This window comes from Muscardinus avellanarius (genome assembly GCF_963383645.1).
Source record: "Muscardinus avellanarius genome assembly, chromosome: 2".
Taxonomy (NCBI): Eukaryota; Metazoa; Chordata; class Mammalia; order Rodentia; family Gliridae; genus Muscardinus; species Muscardinus avellanarius.
Window position 1 is genome coordinate 87,070,841 of NC_137787.1, and position 25,282 is coordinate 87,096,122.

Sequence of the window (25,282 nt, forward strand, 5' to 3'; positions counted from 1 at the left end):
TCATAGGAGGAAATCTTGAAAGAGGAAATCCTATAGAGGAGCAAGCAAGGCAACCTAAAGGAGGAGAAAGGAGGGGGGGAAGAGGAAAATCTCTAAAACACACAATGTACTTACTTAAACATATTGAAGTCATCTACAAAGCCAAGCAAAGGAAGGAGGGATGGGGAGGGAATGAGGTGGGAATTGGGTAGGGGTTAAATCAGTGATGTGTACATGTATGTACACACAAGTTTTTTACCCCAATATGATATATGAATATAAGCACCAATAAAAAATCTTTAAAAAACGGACTATAACTTTGTAACTGACTTTTACCTTACCAACATCTGTACACCAGGATGGTGAGAAGTAGATTTTTCACTAAGAAGCAAAATATTAAAAAGTGAAGATATATCATTTGTTCTTTCCTCAACTGAGTAGGCTTTTCATCTATTTAGATAAAACTAGATGAACCTAATAAACTTTATTTTATATCAAGTTATGTGGATTATCAGAAAATGCTAAATTTTCTTCAGAGTATTTAAGGGATATATTCATGTGACTATTTGGCTAGGACTGCAATTTTCCTGGATCATTTTTCATGCTTATCCCTTAAATCTATGTCTTTTCATTGCAAAATTACTAACAGAATATTAGCTTAAAATAAATTGAAGTAACGGTGAAGTATAGGTATCATTAAGAATTCTTCAGGACTTCCGGGAAGATGGCGACCGAGAAAAGCAGGGCTTAAGAGTCCCGCTAACAACCAATCTCCATTACCACAAAATCAGCGCCTTTCATAGCCAGAAAACACCATCACCAGAGAAACAAAAAAATCACCAGGCTCCAGAGAGAAAGCAGACTGAGAACATAGCTCAGAGCCACAGAGGAGATACACCGGCCTCACGCCTGAGGACGTGGCAGCAGCGCCATACTGCCGGCGGCAGCGGCGAGTTCACCGGACGGCTACAGCAAGCTGAGGTGAGCCGCTGCGGAACAGTCAGGCGGGATTTTTCAGCGCAGGGAGCATCTAAAGCACCCAGTGGCTGAGCTCAGCACACGCTGCAGGGACTCAGAGTGGAACTCAAAACCAAGAAGAAATACACCAGCCTCACGGGCGAGGGCATAGCAGCGGCGCCATATTGCCACCGGCGGCAGCAGCAGTGAATCCACCGAGTCCAGTACAGCTACATCTGCGAACTCAAGAACAGTGAGTCAAATTGCAGGCCCCAGAGGAGAAATGCCAGTACTGTACTCCCTGGGACTTGACCCAGTGGGGGAGTGGCGGTGGCAGAGATATCACACCATAGGACAACGTGCAACCTGGCACCCCCCATGGTCTAAAGCAGCCTTTATCGACTCCCTGGGTCGGAGACTCTGTGATACAACCCAGTAAAGGAGTAGTGGGGTCAGAGATACTACAGACTAGAGATCCAGAGCACCTTAAGTGAAGTCATAGTGACCCAAGGGAAGAACCCAGAGAAGGCACAAACTTCCTAAATCATGGGAAAGAGGAATAACACTGGAGCAATGAATGCCCACAACCCCACAACATCAGAACCCGATAAAACAGAAAATCAGAGATTTCTAGAAGATCAAATCAGGAAAATAACTGTAGAAATAATAGAGGTGCTTCGAAAAGAACTCAGAGAGAGCCAAAAAGAGATAAAGGATGCAATTAATGAAGTAAAGGCCTCAATTCAAGGCACAAACAACCGATTAGAACACATGGAAAACAGAATCTCGCTCTTAGAAGATGATCATTCCAAAAATGAATGCATAGTTTCTAATCTAGAAAAAAATATCCGAGAGCAGGAATCTGACATTCAAGAAATATGGGCCCATTTTAAGAGAGCTAACCTAAGAATAATTGGAATAGAGGAGGGGAAAGAAAGTGAAACCAAAGGGGTCAACAATCTCTTCAAGGAAGTAATAGCAGAAAATTTTCCAAACATAGAGCAAGAGGTTGATACACAGATCCAGGAAACTTATAGAACTCCCTTTAGACAGGATCGGAGAAGAGGATCCCCACGCCACATAATTGTCAAAATGACCAATGTGGAAGCCAAGCAGAGAATCTTAAAGGCAACAAAAACAAAGGGCCAAGTGACATTCAGAGGCAAACCAATTAGAATCACTCCAGACTTCCCAAACCAAGTCAAGAGAGCCAGAAGGGCTTGGAGTAACATATTCCAAACTCTGAAAGAAAACAACTTCCAGCCAAAAATTTTCTACCCAGCAAAACTTTCTATCAAATTAGATGGAAAAATAAGAAGCTTCCATGACAAACAAAAACTGAAGGAATGTATGTCTTCAAAACCAGCGCTAGAGAAAATACTCAAAGAGATTAACTACAAAGAAGAAATAGGTAACACACACCAGAACCAGAGAAACAAGAGTTTCCATCCAACAGACAACTAAGATTGGTTATCTGTGGAGATTCATTATTTATGTTAGTCTTTTACCTATCTCTAAATTGTATTGTTTGCCTTTATTGTTAATTTTTAGGATTTCTAGTTGGAATATTAATATACCTTCAGATATAGCATTTGGAAATATTTTATCCAATTCTATTAGTAACTTTTAACTCTGTTTACATTGTCTTTGGATATACAATATTTTTTTATTTTTTAGGGAGTTTGTATACTCTTCTGTTGCCTGTGCCATTGAAATCATATCCAAGAAATCACTGCCAATTTCAGTGTTGTGAGGTTTTATGACCCAGATTTTCTTCTAAAAGTTTATAGTCTTAAGATTTATATTTAGGTCTTTTATCTATTTTGAGTTAATACTTGTATATGGGATTAGGTAAGGGTCCAATTTAATTCTTTTCCATGTAATTATTATTTTTCAACAATATTTAGTTAAAAGATTATTATTTCCCCCACCAAATGTTCGTGGAAACCTTGTCAAAAATAACTTGACAATATAGGGAAGAATTTAGCTCTAGGCTTGTATTTAACCCCAATGGTTTCTATATCTGCCTTTAGAACAGTACTACACTGTTTCAATTATTGTAGCTTTATATGGTTTGAAACCAGAAAATATATATCTTCTAGCTTTGTTCTTTTCCAAGATCGTTTTGGGTATCTAGAATCCATATTCCATATTAGATTTTTTTCTGAAAAATAAATATATAAATATATGATAGTTTCACCTAAAAAAATAGAAAAAAAATATTATCTGGTAAGAAAGAAAGCAAAAAGAAATATTGAAATGTTATCTCTAAGTCATCAAAAGCTTGGTATTAGACAAATGAAACTATTATGTGAGATTATCATTTTTAATTTTGGATAAATTACTAAATACTAGATGTCAACCACTAAGCCAAGCATTGAATGGAGGGATGGGGAGAGAATGGGGTGGGCATCGGGTGGGGGCTGATTGGGTGATGTGTGCATGTATGTCTACAAAAGTTTGTATCCCACTATGATGTATGAATACAGTGCACCAATAAAAAATAAAATAAAAAAAAAAGAATTCTTCAATCTTCTAGGAGCCCACAAATTTTCTGCACACAAAAGTTACAATTTGGTATATATCTTCCATACCTTCCCTTAATATATTTACAGGGCATATACTTTATGTATATATAGTTTATATGGTATGAATGTATTTTGTATATTTGTGTAAACATAATTATTAAACATTACAAGCACGACATTCTATAAGTGTACTTTTTTATACAAAAGGAATCTTAAAGTGCATATTATTTTCTGACTTGCTTTTCAACCAAGCTAATCTCTGAAATCTATCCACATATTTAACTGATAAGTCTAAAATTTGCAAGGTTGAGTTTAGTTTTTATTTTCGGTATCATCGGTAGTATCTCCTAACTTCCTATCATATATTCCAAAATAAATACATTGTGTCCTTTAGAAACAGGAAATGAATCACGTCAATCTTTACATTGCAATTATTTCTAAAAGATTTAGCAGCAATTCAATTTAATGATTTTCATCTTTTCTCATAAATGGTATGTTGTTTATACCTGTCTTAAATGCAGACATAAAAAATATGTTATTACATAAGCAAGATATACATTTATTCAATCATGGCTTAAAACTGGTAAAAACTCAAACTTCGTTTTATGAAAAAGAAAAGTGTGTATCAAATTTGTCTACTATATAATAAAATAAATAAATAAATGCATATACAACTGAAGTCATTTTCTGAGTGGCCTAGGAAAACCGCAAAAGCAGAGAAGCAAATAAAGACATGTTCTTAAAGAATTTTTTAGGTACTGAGGATTGAGCCCAGGGTCATTCTACCTCCAAGCTATACCCCCAGCCTTATTTTAATTAATTAATTTTTTGGAAACAGGGTCTTACTAAATTCATAAGAGTCACATTACTGAGGTTGTCCTTAAACCTGTGAGCCTTCTGTCTCAGTCTCCCAAGTACTGGGATTAAGGCATGTGCCACCACGTTAGGCTTTAAAGAATTTTTAATAACTTCTTAATAACTTTCAGAATGGGAAAAAACTTTTTCAACAGTTTACCAATATATTTGAAATAAAATAACCACAAGCAGCAAGAGTAGCAGCTCAAAAAAGTGATGTAAGATGAAATTAGAATCTGTGAAATCTGCCTAAATCCCTTTCAGTCATATAAGAAAAGTAAAATAATGTGACCATTAGGTTATCTTCTAATAGGTACTATGTTGCTATGTTCTCAAATAATATACTCTATTAAGGTTTATTATTTTCAAAAGAAATTATTAAAAGGAAAATACTGCATCACTTCTAGTAGAATATAAGGTTCACTTTACAATTCTAAGCAAGAATTAAATGTTAACTTCTAAGTTCAAAGAAAAAAGGCATTCTTATGGAATGGTAAGATTTTCCACAGCTTATGGCTAGATGAAATTACTACCATCACTGCTAGTAATATTTCTAGCTTTCTGATATAAACTGAACACTGTAGCTTTAATTGAAGTTTGAATGTTATAAACAGTTAGATGTCTGGCTCTGGACTGCATTCTAATACCATCAGAACAGAGATGGGAAGCATAAACAAACCTTTTAACTAGATTACAGTCTCTAAAATGGCCAAGAAATCCTTCAGCACAAACTCTAGTGTGATAAATGTAGAAGAAGAAATATGATTTTGGGATGATACTAAAAAAAAAAAAGCCTCTAAATTCCTATTATTACAGAAACATGTATTTGTTTTTCTAATTATTTTGATGTTGATGAATATTTATTAATGATAAATTTTACTGTTTCTTTCTCAAATAAACAAAAATCCTTTCTTCTTACACACTAGATGTTTTTAAATCAGTATATCCTAAGTAAGAAAACTATTTTTTAAAAAATCAATATTTTGGTGTTTTTTGTTTGTGTGGTACTGGGGATGGAACCCAGGAGTATTCTACTTCCCGGCTGCAGCCCCAGCCCTATATTTAATTCTTATTTTGAAACAGTGTCTCACTGAGTTGCAAAGGGCCTCACTGAATAGCTGAGGCTGTCTGTGAACCACCATCTTACTGTCTCCGCCTCTCAAATGCTTGGATTACAAGTGTGTGCCACCATGTCTGGCTTGATTTTAGTGTTTTAAATGTGGAATACTCCCCTCCCCCAGCTCAGTAAGTGATAAAGTCTTAATTATTATTTTTAGGTCCTAATAAAATTAGGAATGTATGGATTAAGTTAATTGATGGCCAAGATTACTGGACATTTCAGAACTAAAACTGTATAAAAATAGTAGCTGTGACTACAAGGATAAACCTAAATATAATTTAGCATTCAGTCAAGAAACATTTTATGCTTACTTCTAACTTCTGCAATACTTTCAGTTAGAAAGAAAAAAGGCAGCACAAGAATGTATGTTTTAACACTAGCAACAAACAGAAAAATTTCCTTTCATTGCTGCAATCTTGGTTGGTTGGCAAAAGAACTCAGTACGGCATCGATGTCCAAAAAATTTCTCCATTGTGAAGCTGGCAATTGAGTTACATAACTAATTCCAGTCCTTTAAAACAATACATTCTAATGATCTACTCAATGATACAGAATTTAATTACAAGTTCTCTAAGAAAAGGTTATATAGGTCAACTGAAATAATGACTCAAATAAAAATTTGTTACATCCAACTCTGAAATATAAGTTTTACATCAGATTTAATATCAAATTATCATTTTCCATTATATCCAGCTATACTAGAAGATATACCTTAACATATATTAAACACAAATCTCACCTTTTCTTTTTGAAGCGTTATACCAAGTTATCCCAATTTCTATGATGTTAAATGATACAGACATACCTCAAATGAATGCTGAATTGCAAGAATAGTTACTTTTAACTGAATTACTTTTAGGTTATCTAAAAAAATATTTGAGACTATAGATTTATTCTGTCCTACTGATTATTTATATTGTTCTTATATGCCAGAAGCCATCTCTAATAAATTTTCCTTTCTGAACAATAATGTATGATACAGAGTATTTATTACTTAAAAATGTTTCTAAACTCTGTGGGTTATAACACTCATAGAATGGTTTTGATGTTGATGAATATTTATTAATTATAAATTTTACTGTTTCTTTCTCAAATAAACAAAAGTCCTTTTTTCTTACACTCTAGATGTTTTTAAGTCAGTATATCCTAAGTAAAAAAAATAGAACATAAGCATATAGTTTGAATGTGTATTTGCTTAGGTTGGACATAAAAGTTACTTGATAAATGAAATAAAAAATTAACTCCTCTTTTTCTTAAGAGCAAAAGATAAAAGTCAGCTCTGGTTGCCTGGATCAAAACGTATTTTAATTCAGTAGCTGTCTTACAAACAACTATAGAATAATTTAGGCATTTAAAGAATTCACAAGTTGTCCATTCTCATACTAAAATATTTCTGACTTTAGTATTAAAAAGAAAAGATTAAAGTGATTCTATATGTGTAATCTAATTATGAAAATATTGTGTGGCAGACTCCAGAAAGTAATGTATGTGTGTGTATATATATATATATATATACTAGACAATATAAACTCCTTGTTTAGAGTTATTACACCACCAGCAAATTTATATAAAATTTTTTGTAGTAAATATTTATTGTATTACATATTACTAGAAGCTCCAAACTTCATATAACAAAATGCTAGATGTTACTTAACATATTTTAAAGGAAGTTTAATATAAAGAATCCCAAATATAATTTTTGCCATAAACGAAGAGTAAATTTATGTGTATTTTAAATTGCACACTGGTCTGCATCTATGTTTCTTACAAAGGTTTGGGTTTTTTTTTTTCTCACTGTATACTTTCAGAAACTTTTAATCCCTATTAATAAGCTATCAGGGCCATAGTTTTACTAATGCTTCTCAGAGTACAGATTGACAAAATTCTTCACTGTGCTTGTGTTTTGAATTAGAAAGTATCATAAATGTAATGTGATACTTTGCTGCTATATGATGATAAAGTTCTGTTTGCTTAGGAATTGGTTTCCTCATTTGTAACATGAGGCTAATAATACAAAGTTCCTAAGGACCAGCCACTGTAAGGACTGATCAAAATTGACATATTTATAATGGGGTGCACACTTAAATGTAACTATGATTATTACTAAAATAGAGGTTTAAAAATGAATGTGAAAAAGATCAGAATTTACTACTCAGAAATCTACTGACCTTCCAAAGATAGTGTGTCACCAGAGGCATCAAATTCTTTTTTCAATGGTGAATTAACATCATTCTAAAACATACATGTTAAGGAGAATGGAGTAAATGCCTTATTTTCCTCTCTAGTATACTTTCAATTACATATGAAAGCTATGATAGGAACTGAGATAATTTTTTTGTTGTTCTGAAATATCCACATACAAAGAAACTTCCAACTTATTTTACAAATGCTATAGAAGCAATACCACATAATCAAGATTAAACATTGGAACTGTTTTGGTTTAAAGCTGTGAAGTTTCTTATAGATCTTGAGTAATATATCTAGTATATACTAAAAATTCCTAAACTCCTATAACATGGATATCAATGGCTAGATAGTAATGAAATCACATTGCGAAATTTGCTTAAAATTTGATAGAAAATATCTAAAAACTCAAAATGAAAATTTACAATATTTTCCAACAAACCATGAAAAGACATCCTGTTATATGAGATATAAATATAAAAATCTGTTGTTTATTTGGAGGGGGATTACGGGGAATGGAACCCAGAGACATTCTACCCTAAGCTATATCCCAAGCCCTTTTTTATTTATCTTTTTATTTTTGAAACCAGGTCTTGCTAGGTTGTTGAGATTCTTGCTATGGTGTGAGGTTGTCCTAGAACCTGCAATCCTCCTATCTCAGCCTCCCAGGTACTGAGATTACAGGTGTGTGCCATCACACCTGGCTTAAAAAAGTTATTTTGAGAAAAAAATTAACTTTAGAGAACTTGAATTTTTTGGAGGGGTGGATTAAATAAACATTTTTGGTCATCTTTTTAAAAAAGAATTATAGTTAGCAATAAAAATCTCCCACAGGTAACCCCACAGACTATTTTCATGGTCTAAATTAAGTAAATTATATACAGAATAGAAATCCCTAGAATACAGTATGAAGTGGAAATTTTTTCTTTATGCTCTTCTATTTTAATACAGCAATATCTTTCTGGAACATACATTTTCCACCTAACAGTATCCATTTAGTTAATATAAAATTTACTTAGTAAAGCCAAAATAAAGATATGACCAATACACTTGAGGAATACAATTAAGAAAGAAATCTCTTCATATTAAATTGCAGGGACCGTCTTGATTTTCACATGCCTAGCACAGTGCCTGACAAACAGCAGATGCTCCATATGTGTTTAATGAATAGCTAAGTACAAACTGTTTTGCACATACATTCAAAATCCAGACAACTTTGCAAAGTACATAAGTTGGACATAGACTTTCTGGCTGACTTCATGGGGTCCCACTGATGACTAGGAGTAAATCTTCACATCCATAGAAAACTGGAAAGTTGATAATTGTCTGGGTAAGGACCAAAAAAACAAAGTCAGGGAAACATGTCACCTAAGTAACAGTTGCTTTATAGAGCTGGTAAAAGCGGCCTAATCATTCCAACAACCGATTGTACCATTCACTCAATGAAATGGAGTCTAAATACATCCTGAACATATTTTACAAGTATATTTTTAAGTAGAATTTTTTTTTAACCCTGCTTATTCAAAAATCACTTTTGTCAAATTCCATACCATATAAGGGCTAAAAGTAGATAGATTTTTACTTCTTATTTGGAGTACTACATTGTTAAACAGTATTTAATTTGTTAATTAGAAAAAGTGAGAACCACAGTAGCAATAAAGAAAAAAATTCTCAGGAAAAAAATTTTTATTCCAGTAAAAACTATAGCAGGGAGGAAGGGAAAAGGGAGAAGAAAAGAATCTCACTTTTGCAAGAAAAAAATTCAACTATGTCTAACTCTAAAATTAATATGACTTATGACAAACAACAAGTAGGGCCTACTGTGTACCAGGCATTGTGCTGATAGTAAAGGATATATAAGTTTTTTGTTTGTTTGTTTTTTGCGGGTCTGGGGATGGAACCCAGGGGAATTCGACCTCCGAGCTACACCCCCTGCCCTATTTTTTTATTCCTTATTTTGAAACCAGGTCTCACTAAGTTGCAAAGGGCCTCACTAAGTAGCTGAGGCTATCATCGAACCGTGATCCTCTGGTCTCAGGCTCCCGAATGCTGGGATTACAAGCGTGCGCCACCACGCCCGGCTAATATATAAGTTTTAACAAGATAAAAACCTTTGTCTTTAAGCAGTTGATTAAGATAAGACTCACACGTAAACATTTATAATACATCATAAATTTTATTTCTTTTTATATTGATGGGACCTATTTTCTGATTAATTGGAAGTTCAAGGAAAATAAAAATTAGGGAAAGCCAAAATATTCTCAAAATAGTAATAACCCATGATAACTGAAATTATTAAATGATCAATGGTTTATTGAATTATAAATGGACAAAATTATAGCTCTAATGCTATTTACCTTAATATTCTTGGAAAATATGCCTCCATAGCAAAATTTGTAAGTGCTATATATAGAATTCTGCATGACAGTTTCCCTTCTGACAATCTTAATGAGGGAGCTCCCACAGTATTAACAGACCTAAGTTATCTGGACCTTGTGTTGTCCTCCATTCATAGGCCTTAGAACCTTGAGTAAGCTCCTCAATCTCTCTAAAGTTCTGTGGAATGGAAAATGAGGAGTTGGATAAAGTGACCCCCATGATATCACTTAGTTAAAAATAATAACATCCCAAAATATCAATACTTTATACTTTAAAATTAGTATAAGAATACAATAAAAGGTTTTCTAAGTATAAATCATTATCCAACTGACAGGAAGTTTTGAATCTTCCAAACACAAAGAGTTACCCTGGGGGTGGTAGGATAAGGAATGTTTTTGAAGGAAAATAGAAACAAAGTAAATGTTTATGCTTCTGACTACTGGGCAACTACTACCCCAATTACCTCCCCAAGCTGCTCATTTGAAATTGATTTATTTGCTAAGTTCTACTTTGTATCTCTTATCTACTTTGTATCCTTAACAGGTTGTTGCTTGGTTAAAGGTGAAGGAAAAAAAAAAATCTCTAGAATAGTAGTATTGATGTTGGGAAAAAAAACTTGGCACAGATTTCTGCCTAAGTACACCAATTACACCTCAGAGAAAGTAAAAAAATGGCTCAACTGTATGACAGAATTTAGAAAAATAAGACTTGTTTACTGCTGCAGTTTTTTTTTTCTGCTATGTGTAAATGTCTACTTTTGCACCCAGTTGGTAATTAAAATTTTACAGAACAAATTTCTATATATGCAATGCTTTTCAGTTACTAAAATGTGAGTATATTATGTTGTGGCTTTACCATCCAGAAAATAAAAAATTAAAAGTATCATTTCTTTATAATATTTTTATGTCAAATATCTTTACAGGTTTATGTTTCTTCAATCCTTACAAGTTGATCAAATTGCTGTTTTCATATTGCCAGTCTGATCACAAAATTGCTGCTTTACAGAAGAATATTTTTTGCTGACATAAATTATGGGATCAGAAATACCAATGCATTTACAAAAAAAAAAAGGTGTATGTGTGTGAGAATGTGTGTGTGTGTGTGTGAGAGAGAGAGAGAGAGAGAAAATGAATATGTGTGCATCCATCTTTAAGGAAAAGATAAAGAAATGTATATATGAAACAAAATACCACTTCACAATGCAAGCCCTAGTAAAAGGCCTACATCACAATCATACTATCCAGCATTTGTACAATAAAATACAGCACTGAATGAAAGCTATTCACTAAGAACATACCATCTAAAAAATGAACAATAGTGATTTTTTAACCAAGATTGTTATTTTATAAACCCAAATCTGGGTTTATCTTTCAATTTATATGTAACTGCAATTAATATACTAACAACTTTAATTCCTCTGATTAATGAAAATATATTTTAGAAACATGTCTCCTTTCATATATAGTGAGCAATTTGCTTTAGTACCCAAGAGATGAAAAACTCATCTCAATTTACAACAGTAAATAAATAATTCAGTTAAAACTGAAAGTGGTACCAATCCAGCAAACTATTGATGGAGAGGTTTGGTCTTCCCTGCAGCCAGAACAACATAAAGTTTTCAATGGGGATTACTTGTTCAGACAAGTTACAGAGATTAAAAAAAAAAAAAACTCAATTATAAAAGAGCTAGTATTCTCCTCTTATATGGAAAATAAATACCAAGAACAAATGGGGGGAAAGACAATACCAGTAACATTTAAACTTTAAGCTCAGAACTTTATATGCTCAAACATGAAACAAATATTTAACAAAAAGCAATAATACTAGTCAAAACCTAACCAAAGGCCTCTACCAGTAAAAAAAAAAAAAAAGAAAGAAAGAAAAGAAAGAAAGAAAGAAAGAAAATTTCGATGCAAATCAGACAAAACAAAAAAATGGAGAAAATAAATTCCAAACGCAAAGACCAGTCAAGTGTTCCAAGCCTAAAGCCAATATCCAAATCACATACAGGACCAAAAAGGGGAAAGCACTCAGGTCTACAAATGGATAGGCAGTTCCAATACAATCCAGATCCCGACATTTTCGCACTCAGAAACAAATGCAGTAAAGCTTTTGCTGGAGAAAGAGAGAAAAGCTCTCCAAATGAAAAAAATAAATTAAGTGACATCTAGAAAGTGTGCCTCTTTCTGTCTCTTTCCCTGGCGCCTCATTGGAGGAAGGAGGGGGTTGTTTTTGTATTCTCCCCCACTGAAGCAAGGCACAATCAGATGTTAGCTGGAGGAGCGAAACCACTTTTGACAACAGCAAATAAAAATAAAAGTGCCCTTCCTCCCCTGACAGGATGGACACCCCACCTTACACATCCTTCCCCACTCCAACCCCTCCTCCCCCCACGAAGCACCACCCCCTCCTCACCCCGGAGCTCCACTGCGTAAGAGGCTTGGTGCTACTGTTGCCCCGGAGTGAAAGTCAGAGCCAGAGGAAGGCAATGAAGCCCCCACAAACACACTTACCTTTCCTGCCCCCCACTTTTGAGTGCGTTCCCTGGAGCTGTGGAGGATGACACAAAGGGTAATAAAGGGGGGGGGAGTGGAGGAGGAGGCGAAGGAGGAGGAGGAGGAGAGCTGGGGAAGTGGCTGCTCCTGGGTGTAGTGAGATGTCTCCAGCCAGGGCCAGGCAGCAGCAGCAGCAGCAGCAGCAACAGCAGCAGCAACAGCAGCAGCAGCAGCAGTAGCAGCAGCAGTAGCAGCAGCAGCAGCAGCAGCAGTAGCAGCAGCAGCAGCAGCAGCAGCAGAAGCAGCAGCAGCAGCAGCAGTAGCAGCAGCAGCAGCAGGAGCAAAGGGTCTGTGTTGCTAAGAGGCTTTAGGTCTCTTTCTCTTCTCTCACGGCCAAAGAGAAGGAGGGTGGAGGGGGCTCAGGAGGAAGGCGAGTGGAGGGGTGAGGGGGTAGGAGTCGTGGATGGGGATTTTCGAAGAGGAAGAAACTCCTTCTCCTCCTCTCTCAGGCTCAATCCCCCTCTCAGGGCTCGGGGTTGGAGGGTGGGGGAAGGAACTCAGCCGCCTTCCCCGCACCCCCCTCAATTCAAGGTTGAAGTGGGATAAAATTAGTGTCCTGTCCCTTTAAAAATAGAAATAAAAGGTGCCCCCCCTCTGCCACTGCCTCTCTCTTCATCATCAGCTGCTGCTGCTGCTGGGGTCTCTCTGCTTGGGGGGGGAGGGGGCGTTCGGGTAGAAGAGACGGGAGGCACTCACTGCGCATGTCACTCTCTGACGGGAGGCTGGTTGGTTGAAGGCAGGAGGAGGGGGAGGGGAGGAAATGAGATGTTTTCCCAGAAGGCTCCGAGGTGCTCGCGACCCGGAAGACATTGTAGCAGGGGGTAGAGGGGCGGGGGCGGGGAGGAGGAGGAAGTCGCTACTCTTTCAACACTTCCAGCTCCCGCCTCCTTCCACAGGGAGAGTAGAGGAACGGAAGTGGGCGTGGTCGGAGGCGGAGGGAGGTCACGTGCGCGGGCGGGCGGGGTCGGAGGAAGCGGCGGCGCGTGCGCGGGGCTTGCCGGGAGTGATTGTGTACGGTTGGCCGCCGCAGGTGAGTCCTCGCCAACGGGGTGGCGAGTAGACCCTGGGAAGCCAAGTCCGCCGTCGTTGGATCCCGGCTGTGCCCTGTCAAAGCAGGCTTCTCTAAGAGAGGTAATGTGGGTTAGGCTGGCCCTGCAGTGAAGGTCAGGGTCGCTACTGGTCAAAGGCGAAACGAAAGTGGTGGGATTGGAGTCTGCGGAGCGGGAGCGCGGGGAGGGGGCAGGCTCCTCTAGGCCTGGCAGGCCGAAACCCGGCGAGCTCCCGGGTCTCTGGCCTCCGGCGAGGCCCTCTGCTCTCCCCTGGCTGACGTAGGGAGCGCCGAGCCCCTCGGAGATTGTAGGTGAGGTGCCTGATGGGCTGGGTGTGCAGAGAACAGCTGGCGACTCTAAACGACCGCATCCCCAGCAGAGAGCAGGCGATCTCTCCCGGGAAAGAGATGTCAGGTGTGTGAATTTTGACCAGCTGCATCCGTAGCGTTGTTGATTTTGGGTATTGTGTCCCTTGTACCTTACCTTGCAACCCTCCTGGAATTCTGCAGCGGCTGTAGAGAAGGAACGAGCAGGGAAGGCTTGAGTAGAATTTCCATCTGCTTCTTGCGTTGTTGCTTCAACACAAAGCCTATGTCTATTTTCAGAGAGGTGTGTGTGGCATCGTGTAGTCCTTGATAGTGTTACCATTGATAGGGAAGTGACGTCATTAAAGTTTTCCTCTGTAGCGGAGATGGGAAATTGTTGAAGCGTTTGGTCTTCACGTTATTTTGTACAGTCTTAAAGACGCTCCGAATTTCAGTTGTCTTATTTTGTAAAGGTACGTTGAAGAGTCATCACTTACATATTTTTAAGTAAGAATCTAAAATGTCTCATGTTTATTGTGTCATTGTTACATAATTCTGAACTGTGGGTTCTTTCGATGTCAACTAAAGTTACTGTTCTACATTTTACTTCTTACAAGTTTTGGCAGTGGACCCCGTTTGTATGCATCATTGTGTAGTTCCTAACTGTTTTCTGTGTGTACAGTAATATCAGATGAATTAAAACTAAAATGTGCCTTAAATTCTTCTTTTCTTGGAAGCTAAATGTCTACCATTTTGTAATAGAAAAAATACGTAGCAAGTATCTGATATTCTTTAGCTATAACTTTAAATCTTTTTAAGGCTGCAACATGATATACAGAGAAAAGTACACAAAGCATACATGTGTAGTGTAATAATAAAGCTAACTCTGTAACTACTACCAATTTAAGAACTAAAACATATGTGGTACCCATATCCATTCTTGACATTCCCGCTTCCTCCTCCCTCTCTTGATTTTAACACTATCCTTATTTTCCTCGAAATTTCTTATTACTTTTCTTCTAATATGTTTGAACTACCCATGAGGGCATTTCTAAACAATATAGATTAGTTTTGCTTGTTTTTATTTCTATTTGTAATTGGATTGTAGGATATGTATTGTTTTGTATCCTTTTTTTACTCATATTTATAAAATTTGACCTAGATAGCATATACAGCAGGTATATAGCTCAGATATTTTCATTGCAATGTAGTAATATAACAGTAACAGTAGAGTAAGTAACACTAACAGTATATAGTAAGTGATGTGTGTGTATGTGTGTGGGGGGGTGCTGGGGATTAAATCCAGGGGCATTTTACCTCCCACCTACAAGCCCAGCCCAATTTTTTTTTTAATTCTTTATTTTGAAACAGGGTCTCACTAAGTTGTGGAGGGCCTCACTAAGGAACTGAGGCTGTAGGAGAACCCTGATCTTCCTTTCTCAGCCTTCCAAGAACTGTGATTACAAGAATACGCCACCATGCCCGGCTTGCAAGTGTTTTTTAGAATAAGTCACAATTAATTTTAGTCTTAATATTAATGGACATTTTGATTGTGTTCAGTTTTCAGCAATTAGGAACAATACCACTGTTCCTAATAGATATGCATAAATATTCATATCTATACATTCTTTTGCACATAACTCTGTAGTGTTTTTTTTAGATTACATGTTTATTTCTAACTTCTAGATTATGCAAAACTTTCCCATAGTGAATATACCTATTTATTTTTCCACAGCCATGTATGGTAGATTTCTTTGTTTCTGTAGTCTCACCAATAATTATTCTTCAAATTTGCCTGCCTGATTACAGGCATAATTTTATCTTACTTTTAATTTATATCTTGCTTTTAATTTGCACTGTCCTGGTTACTAATGGGTGAGCAATTTTTCAAAAATATATTGGCTTTCCTCTTTCTAGAATTGTCTGTTCAGCATCTAAGTTTTTCTACAGTTTTTTTCTTTTTCTCTTTTTTCCTTTCTTTTTTTTTTTTTTGTGGTACTGAGAGTGGTGGAACCCTGGGACATTCTATCTCTGAGTTACACACCAGCCCAATTTTTTATTTTCTATTTTGAAACAGGGGATCATTGAGTTACAAAGGGTCTAAGTAGCTGAGACTGTCTGTTAACCATGGTCTTCTTGTCTCAGGCTCCCAAATGATGGAATTATAAGTGTGTACTACCACACTGGGCTTTGGTGAAGTGTTTCTATTTGACTTTCATTTTACTCAAAGATTTGTAGGTAGTAAATAGAGCCTAACCTTCTTCTTGGATAATAACTTCTGTATGTTTAGTTCCTCCCTGACTTATATGCTAAGTCAACTCCAGGTAACAAACTCTGTATTTGTGTTATTCCATACAGTTAACACTAGTTGCATAAAGTTTTTGAACACTGGAAATTTGGAAATTTGGCTAGTGTGACTGAGAAACTGAATTTTAAGTTTCATTTAGTATTAAATTTGAAAGATGATATTTGAGTTATTATAAAACCTTTGAAGAAACTTGGCTACATAAATCTTTTCAACTGCAAATTTTATAAAAATACATGTCAAATATTTTTTGACAGTTTAGTATATGAATTGTGATGTTCTATAAGTTTTACCTTTTCATTATGATCCCATCCTAAAATTAAATTACATATGTGACTAGTATTTTATTTCATTTGGACAGCAGTGTTCTGTTTGTTTGTGGTACTGGGGTCGTAGAACCCAGGGGCTTTCTACCTATTTTATATTTTATTTGGAAACAGGGTCTCTTAAGCTAGCTGAGGTTGGCTTTGAACCTGTGCGATTTTCCTGTCTTAGCCTCCCAAGCCCTGGGATTACAAGCCTGCGTGACCATGCCCAGCTTGAAGTGGTGTTTTGAAACATCAATGATTTACTTTTTTTTTTTTTTTTTTTTTTTTTTTTGCTAATGTCCTTCTGTTTTCCTGATTGGTCTTTTGGGATCTTTTTCCTTTTACATCAGATGTTGTTTTTAGAAGTTGCTGAATGCAGACATTTTGTTGACCAAGTTCCTCAACTTTTTAGTTAAAAATGTCTTTGTTTTGCCTTCAATCTTAAAGAATGATGGAGGGGGTATTAAATTGTTGGTTTGTAGTTATTTTTCATCATTTTGAAGATAGCATGTTTCCATTATTTTATTTTGATTTTATCTTTATTTATTTATATATTTTTTGGTGGTTCTGGGGTTCCTGGAAGCCCTTCTACCTCCGGGCTACACTCCCAGACCTATTTTTACATTTTCATTTGGAAACAGGGTCTCCTAAGCCAGCGCGATCCTCCTGTCTTTGCCTCCCAAGCGCGGGGATTACAAGCGTGCGCCACCACGCCTGGCTCCATTATTGACTTTAAAAAGTAAACTTCCAATCTAATTCTTACTGCCTTGAAAGAAATCAGTCTTTTAAATATTCTTTTTTCATAGTGTTTCTTCTGTTTCATTGTGATGTTTCTGTGAACCCTAATTCAGTTCATTAAAATTCCTGAATCAATGTGTGTGTGTGTGTGTGTGTGTGTGTGTGTGTGTGTGTGTGTGTACTGGGGCTTGAATGTCTGAGGGGCATTTTACAAAACTCAGAGCTACACTGCTTCCTCTTTTAACTTGAAACAGCTAGGTGCAGTGGCACATGCCTGTAATCCTAATACTTGGGAGACTGAGAAAGGAAGATCGCAGGTTTTAGACCCACCTCAGCAACTGAGTGAGATGCCCAGTTACTTAGACCTTGTTTTATTTTTTTTGTTGTATGATACTGGGGATTACACCAAGGAACATCCTAACTCTGAGCTATACCCCAAACCCTTTCTTTTCTTTATTTTGAAATGGAGTATCTTAATGATGCAGAGGCGGTCCTTGAACGCCCTATTTTCCTGTCTCAGACTCCCAAGTACTGGGATTATAGGTGAATATCACCACGCCCAGTGTGTATCAGTGTCTTAAAAACATAGTGGTTCTGTTTGTTCTCATAATTTCTAGATATCAGCTGAAAATATAATTTTGACTTTTATTGGCATAGTAGTCATACTAAATTAACTATGGCAGATAATTCTAGTTTCTAAATTTTTTATTAGTCTGTTTGTTCTGGCCCATGGTGGTACTCCACCCCTTGTATGCCAATTATTGTCTTTAAAAAATTATAGGAATATATATATTCTAGGATAATGCTCTTTGCTAAGAAGGCAAACTTTTTTCTAGGAAAGATGCCTAGGTTTGCTACCAGTTTCAAGTTGCTTTTCATAATCAAGTCTTGGGATTCTTCCTGTTATACACATGACATAAAGTAGAATTTCACATTTATATGAGTTCTGTGTATAATTTCCCCCTATGCTGATGATGTTGCCTTTAAGGTCTCAAATTTGATAATTATTTATCTTAGTACGAAGCTCTGGCAGGTTTTGTTCTTTTACATTTTACCACAACCCAGGAAAGTCTCCAGAGACTCAACCTTGTTCTTCAGCCTTTTTTTTTCCTGCATAGGCAAATGTTCTCAGAACAAGAGTCACCTAGAATAGGATTTATTTCTAGTTAACTTTCTCATAGATTTTGGCATGTAACTTCACAGGGCCTTATTTCATTTATTTATTTATTTATTTATTTATTTATTTATTTATTTATTTATTTATTTTATTTTGTGGCACTGGTGTTCCTGGAAGCCCTTCTACCTCTGGGCTACACTCCCAGACCTATTTTTACATTTTTATTTGGAAACAGGGTCTCCTAAGCCAGCGTACATGGCTGGCTTCGAACCTGCGCGATCCTCCTGTCTCTGCCTCCCAGGCGCGGGGATTACAAGCGTGCGCCACCACGCCTAGCCTTATTTCTTTTATTATGAAACTCTTTGTGGCCTCAGCTGGAAGTTCGGTTCAATCTGTCAGTACCGTAAGTAGAACGCTCATCCACTTTCTTTTTTTTATTTCTGTGATTTAACTGACAGATATACTTGATACTTCTAGCAGATGGTTTAGTGCTGAGGAAAGGGAGAAAATATTTAGAAACTATAAAAACACTGAATGGTCACCTACTAAAAACTGAGGTGCCAGTGAGAAGGTGATAACACTTTTTCTCAAAGTATTTGTAACTACCTGAGTTGGCAAAGCAATGCAAGATTAGTGTTGTCTATTTTTTTACTGTATATAAACAGATTGTACACTGTGCATTTGTTTAGTTTTTTTTTAACTCTGTCACTAAGATTTGACCCTGTTGTAAACTTAACTACAGTTCATATAGTTTTATTGAATGATTATAGTATAGTAAGGATAGTGAGAAGATGGGGAAAGGGTGGGGCATTTGTGAGGGAAAAAATTAAACTACATCATTCATATTAGTAATGTCTAAAATTGAAAAAAAAAAAAAAAACAAGAGGTAGCAATGTAAGGTTGTTTGTTCGTAAAGATATAGATTTTAATACCTAAATATTTTTTAGGACTGTTTACCTCTAAGGAGGACACAAAGGGACTGTGACAACCACCTAATACAAAGTCATACTCTTTGTGCAGGATAAAGGCCCACCTATATCAGTTCACCATAGTATAAATATAATAAGGAGATATGCTGGAGAGCCCAACCTGTGAGAGAGTTATGAACTGTCTAAATAATATACCATGTAGAAGTAGTTTTGTTTACTTTTGAATCTTAAAACAGAGAACTCATTAAAAATATTTTCTGATTTCATTAACGTGGCTTCTTATACTGTAGAAGCAAATGTGATTAAATAGAGCTAATCTGAGTTAAATTAAAACATACAATTTTGGCTAGAAACAAGCTTCCAAGTATCCCTACTTCCCCCCCTGCTCAAGCCCCTCCATTAGCCTCTCTCTAAACTGGGTTAGCAGTTTCCCCTAGTACTGTTTTGCCTTAGTGTGATTTTAAAATTACTGAGACAGTGTTGAAGCATTAGTAGTAGTATAAGTCCGTACTTAAAGTAGAGAACAGTCTTTATATTGTACATTCTGTGGAGTTTAGTATGCACCATTCAATATTCCCTATACCCTCCTCTTTTCCATTGATCCCTTAATAATTTCATAATTTCTGTAGTTTTGCTTTTTCAATAAAGTTGGACTCATAATATGTAGCATTTTCTTATTGGTTTCTTTGACTTAGTAGTAGGTATCTAATGTTCTTCCCTTTTTACATATAGCTTACATTTTTTAGTGCTGAATAATATTACATTATGTAAGTATATTACTTTGTTTATCCACTTAACAACTGAAGAACATCTTTGTTCCAAGTTTAGGCTTTTATACATGAAGGTACTAAAAAAGTGTGTTGGCATGTAGTTCCAGCTACTGGAGGGGAAGGAAGTTAGGAAGAAGGATAACTTAAGCATATGAACTCTGCAACATCCTGGGCAATACAGTGAAATCCCATCTCAAAAAAATAATCAAGTCAGACATAAAATTTTTAAACCTATATCTTCAACTCATTTGAGTATTGCTGGATTGTATGAAAATATTTTATTCAGGTTAGTAACAGACTCTTCCACAGTGGATATATCATTTTGCATTCCCATTTGTAATGAGGAGAGTTCCCACTGCTTCACTCTTTACCAGCATTTGGTGTTCTCATTGTTGTGGATTTTAGCTATTATAATAGGTATAGAGTGGTGTATTATTGTTTCACTATGGAGTTCTCTACTGACATGTGCTGTTTATCTTTTATTCTTGTATTTTCCTCTGAACTACCCTATTTATTCATTATTTTTTGTTTTGAAACAGTCTCACTATGTTGCTGAGGCTGTCCTTGAACCTGTGATTCTTTAGTCTCTGCCTCCCAAGTACTGGGATTATAGGCATGGGGTTACATGCCTGGCTTGACCATCTTTTCACATGCTTTTTTTTGCCACCTTATTTGATAAAGCATCCAAATCTTTGGCTTTATTTTTTTTTAACTTTGTTCTTAATTTTCAGAGCTCTGTATATTTGAGATGCCAGTCTTTAATCAGACATGTAATTTTTGAGTATTTCATATCATTTGTGGCTTTTTTCATTTTCTTAAGCATGCCATTTTCAGGACAGAACTTTTTTATTTTAATAAAGCCCAATTAATCAATTTTTATTTGTGTTTTTATTGTTTTGTCTATAAACTTAATGGCACACCCAAGATCATCTAGAGTTTTCCTTTTCCTGTGTCTTTTCTGGACTTTATAGTCTTGAATTTTACATTTCAGTCTATGGTCTTTTTTTCTTTTTGCAATACTGGGATAGAACCTAGGGGCATTCTCCTCTGAGCTACACCCCCAGCCCAATTTTTATTCTTTATTTTGAAACAGGGTCTTAGTGAACTGCAAAGGACCTCACTAAGTAGTAGCTGAAGCTGTCCTCAAACCGCGATCCTCCCATCTCAGCCTCCCAAATGCTGGGATTACAAGTGTGCGCCACTATGCCTGGCCTCAATCTATGATCTATTTTGAGTTAACTTTTGTGAAATCTGTAAGGTTTGTGTCATCTCAGTTTTTGGCATGTGAATGCCCATTTGTTCCTCCTGGATTTGTTTAAATAACTTTTTTTCCTCTACTCAATTGCCTTGATTTCTAACAAAGACAGTTAACTATATTTATGTGGATGTTGTTTCTGGGCCCTCTATTTTGTTCCATTGATTTGTCTATTTTTTCACCATTAGCATCTCTTATTGATAAGTAGCTTTCTTAGAAATAAAGTGGGATAGTTTCTGTCCTGTTTGTTCTTTTTCAATATTGTGTTGGCTCTTCTATGTCTTCTGTTTTTCCATAAAGTCTTTAAAATCTGTTTGTAATATCCACAAAATAACTGGCTTTTATTTTGATTGGGACTGTCTTGAATCTATAGATCGAGGTTGGAAGAAGAAATATTCAACAGTATGTACTCTTTCTATCTACCTATGTACATAAAACCTATCATTTACCCAGGTTCTTTTTCATTTTCTTGGTTTAGAGTTTGGTAGTTTCCCTCATAAACATTTTGTACGTATTTTGATAGATTTATATACAAGTGTGTCGAATGATCTTGGGGAAACATGCTCTTTTATTGCACTCTATACATGTCAATTCGATAGGTATTCATCAGTTTCTATCATGATTGTTTTTGTGTTTTTTAGTTTTGTTTTGGATTGGGTGATTGGTTGACTTTTTGGTACTGGGAATTGAATGAAAACTCTTATGTTTTGTTATTTTATTAGTAGACACATGCACATTGAGATGTTTTATGTCCAAATGGAGATTTGACCCTCTTATTATTAGATAATGCCTTCCCTTTTTCTTTTTGCTTTGAGGGTTGAACACTGGGGTACTCAATGATTGAGATATACCAGCAGCACTTTTTATTTTTTTATTTTGAAACAGGATCTTGCTGAGTTGCTGTGAGTGGCCTTGAATTTGGGATCCTCTTGCCATACCTGGTACTGGAATTACAGGCATGCAATAGCACTTCTGGCTTTTTGTTTTTGTTTTGTGGTACTGGGAATTCAACCAGGCGGTGAGGTATGCTACCTCTGAGCTACACCCCAAGCCCTGTTTTATTGTTTGTTTTGTTTTGGGTTGTTTTTTTTTTTTTTTGTAACAGGGCCTTTCTAAGTTTCTGAAAACCTCGCTAATCTTCCCAGGCTGACTTGGAACATGCAGTCCTTCTGTCTTCAGCCTCCCAGAGTACTGGGCCTGTGTCACTATGCCTGGCTCACATGTGGCTTATAATGCTCCATATTTCTGATTTTTTTCCTTTCCACTCTGTCTACTATTAATAGAACAATTTCACCTTTCTTTTGGCTGAGGCTAAACAGGTATAATTTTGTTTCTTGTTAATGTTTACCTTTATATTTAAAGTGAGTTTATTACAACATATAATTGTAATGCATTCATTTATATAGTTGGGTTTTTTTAATCTATTCTGACAAACCATGGGTATATATTTATATATGTATATGTATTTGTGTGTATATATGTATATATACATGCATACATTCATTTATTGATGAATTACAGCCTCAGATCATAATGTAGTTGATGGTGATAGTGACATAATGTGCACACAGCACTTGGTGAATTTTCCTCTGGCCTTGGTATTTTCATATATGTACATAATGCCAATGGAAATGTTTCCTTCATTAATTCTTCTCTCTCCCAACCCCAGGATACATGCTCCTTTGCTCCACTGGGATTTCTCCTCCATTATCTAAAGTCCCTCTGGTATCCCAGTTACTCCCCCGCTTCTGTGTATGAGGGGGAAAAAAACACAACTCTTCACTTTCTGTGACCGATTATTCTCACTTAACATAATATTCTCCAGGTCCAATTATTTTTCTGCAAATGACATTTTTTTTAACTGCTGAGTAGAATTCAGTTGTGTGTATATCCCATAATTTTGTAATGCGTTCATTTGTTGATAGACACCTGTGTTGGTTCCATAATTTGGCTATTATGAATTATGCTGCTATAAATATGGGTATGCATGTATTACTTATAACACTCTGATTTCAGTCTCTTTAGAAAGATACTCAGGAATAGCATAGCTGGATGCTATGGTGAATTAGTATTAATCATATTGGCTGCTGTTTTTCTTAATTGTCCTTATTCTCTGTTTCTTTTCCTGGTTTTCTTGCTTTCTTGCTTTCTCTGATTTTAATTGAACTTTAATAAAATTCAGGGTTTTTTTTCCCTTGCACAGCCTATCATTTATAATTCTTTTTTTTAAATGGTTGCCATGGAGTTTGCAGTATACACTTATAACCAATCCAAGTTCACTTTCCCTCCCCCATTTCTGGGGCATATTCAGTCTTCATGGTACAACCCCAGCCCATTTGAAATTTGTTTGGTTTTGTTTTGAAACTGGGTCTCCCTGAGCTGTGAAGGCTGTCCTGACCTGCAGTCCTCTTCAGACTCCCCAAATATTGGGAATACAAGGGTGTGCCACCACACCCAGCTCAAGTCCACTCAAACCATGCCACTCAATGGGTGATGCAAGGACCACAGAAGAGTATTCATAATTCTTCTTTCCAGCTATCTTTTACACCAGACCTGAAAACACTGTCTCATTGAGTCCAAATAATTTCAAAATTAATATATTTTACTTTTAGACTTTAAAGAAGTCCTCATACTATTATTTCTTTTTTATTAATTATTCTTTAATGTAGAATTGATCCTTAGCCTGTATGAATATTTTCCATGGTTAATTAGAAAATAGGTTTATTAGTAACTTATAAATGACTTTTTTTCCTAAAGACTTCATATAACTAACCTGATTATTCTACCAGAAGGTACTTCCTTTTCTTTTTCTTTCTTTCTTCTTTTTTTTTTTTTATGTTGTTGTTGTTGGTTCTGGGGATTGAACCCAGAGTTGTTCTACCTCTGAACCACACTCTCAACCCAGTTTTATTCTTTTATTTTGCTCTACCTCTGAACTACACTCTAAACCCAGTTTTATTTTTTTATTTTGTCTCAGGGTCTCGCTAAGTTGACAGTTTGGCCTGGAACATGCAGTCTTTATGTCTCAGCCTTCCAAGTACTGGGATTATAGGTGTACACCACCAAACTGTGTTATATTTACTAATTTTATCAACCTTGATCTCTTATTTTTAAAAACAACTCCATTGATATATCCATTATTAGTAGGATTCTAGTAGACACTTTATAAAGCAGATACACTTAGGAAAAAATGTGTGAGTCTGAGATGGTAACACGAACCTATAATTCCAGTATTTGGAAGGCTGAGACAGGAAGATCACAGGTTCACGGACAGCCTCAACATTGTACCTAGACTTTCAGCAACCTAGCTAGACCCTGTTTCAAAACAAGTAAAGGTCTGGAGGGAGTGTATGGTAGAGGTAGAACACCTATAGATTCAGTCTTCAGTACCTCATACAAAAAAAGTGTGTGTGTGTATACACACACATATACGTGCTTATATACTTTGTGTGTGTGTATAAGAGAGAGAGTCCAATACACGGTTAATGCAAGAATGAAAACTGAGAGGGAAGCCGGGCGTGGTGGCGCACGCTTGTCATCCCCGCCCTTGGGAGGCAGAGACAGGAGGATCACGCAGGTTCGAAGCCAGCCGCGCGTGCTGGCTTAGGAGACCCTGTTTCCAAAATGAAAATGTAAAAATAGGTCTGGGAGTGTAGCCCGGAGGTAGAAGGGCTTCCAGGAACCCCAGTACCACCACCAAAAAAAAAAAAAAACCCTGAGAGGGAGAGAAAACCCGACTCTCTGGGGAAATATGAAAGCCTTTTTTTTTTTTTTTTTTTTTGCAGTACTGGGATTGGAACCCAGGGGCATTCTACTTTTAAGCTAGCTACAACCTCAGCCCTATTTTTTTTTTTTTTTTTTGAAACAGGGTCTCACTGAGTTGTAAAGGGCCTCACTAAGTATCTGAGGCTGTCTGCGAACTGTGATCCTCTTGTTTCAGCCTCCCAAA

General features: G+C 36.3%; 1 protein-coding gene across 1 annotated transcript in view; it reads left to right on the top strand.

The window, feature by feature from the left end:
* Window positions 1–12,503: 12,503 nt before the first annotated feature.
* Window positions 12,504–25,282, top strand: part of ORC4 (origin recognition complex subunit 4) — a gene marked incomplete at both ends in the record, with an annotated part of 67,695 nt that continues 54,916 nt past the window's right edge. Inside the window, one exon of the mRNA XM_080689099.1 lies at window positions 12,504–12,573. The remainder of the gene's footprint in view (window positions 12,574–25,282) is intronic.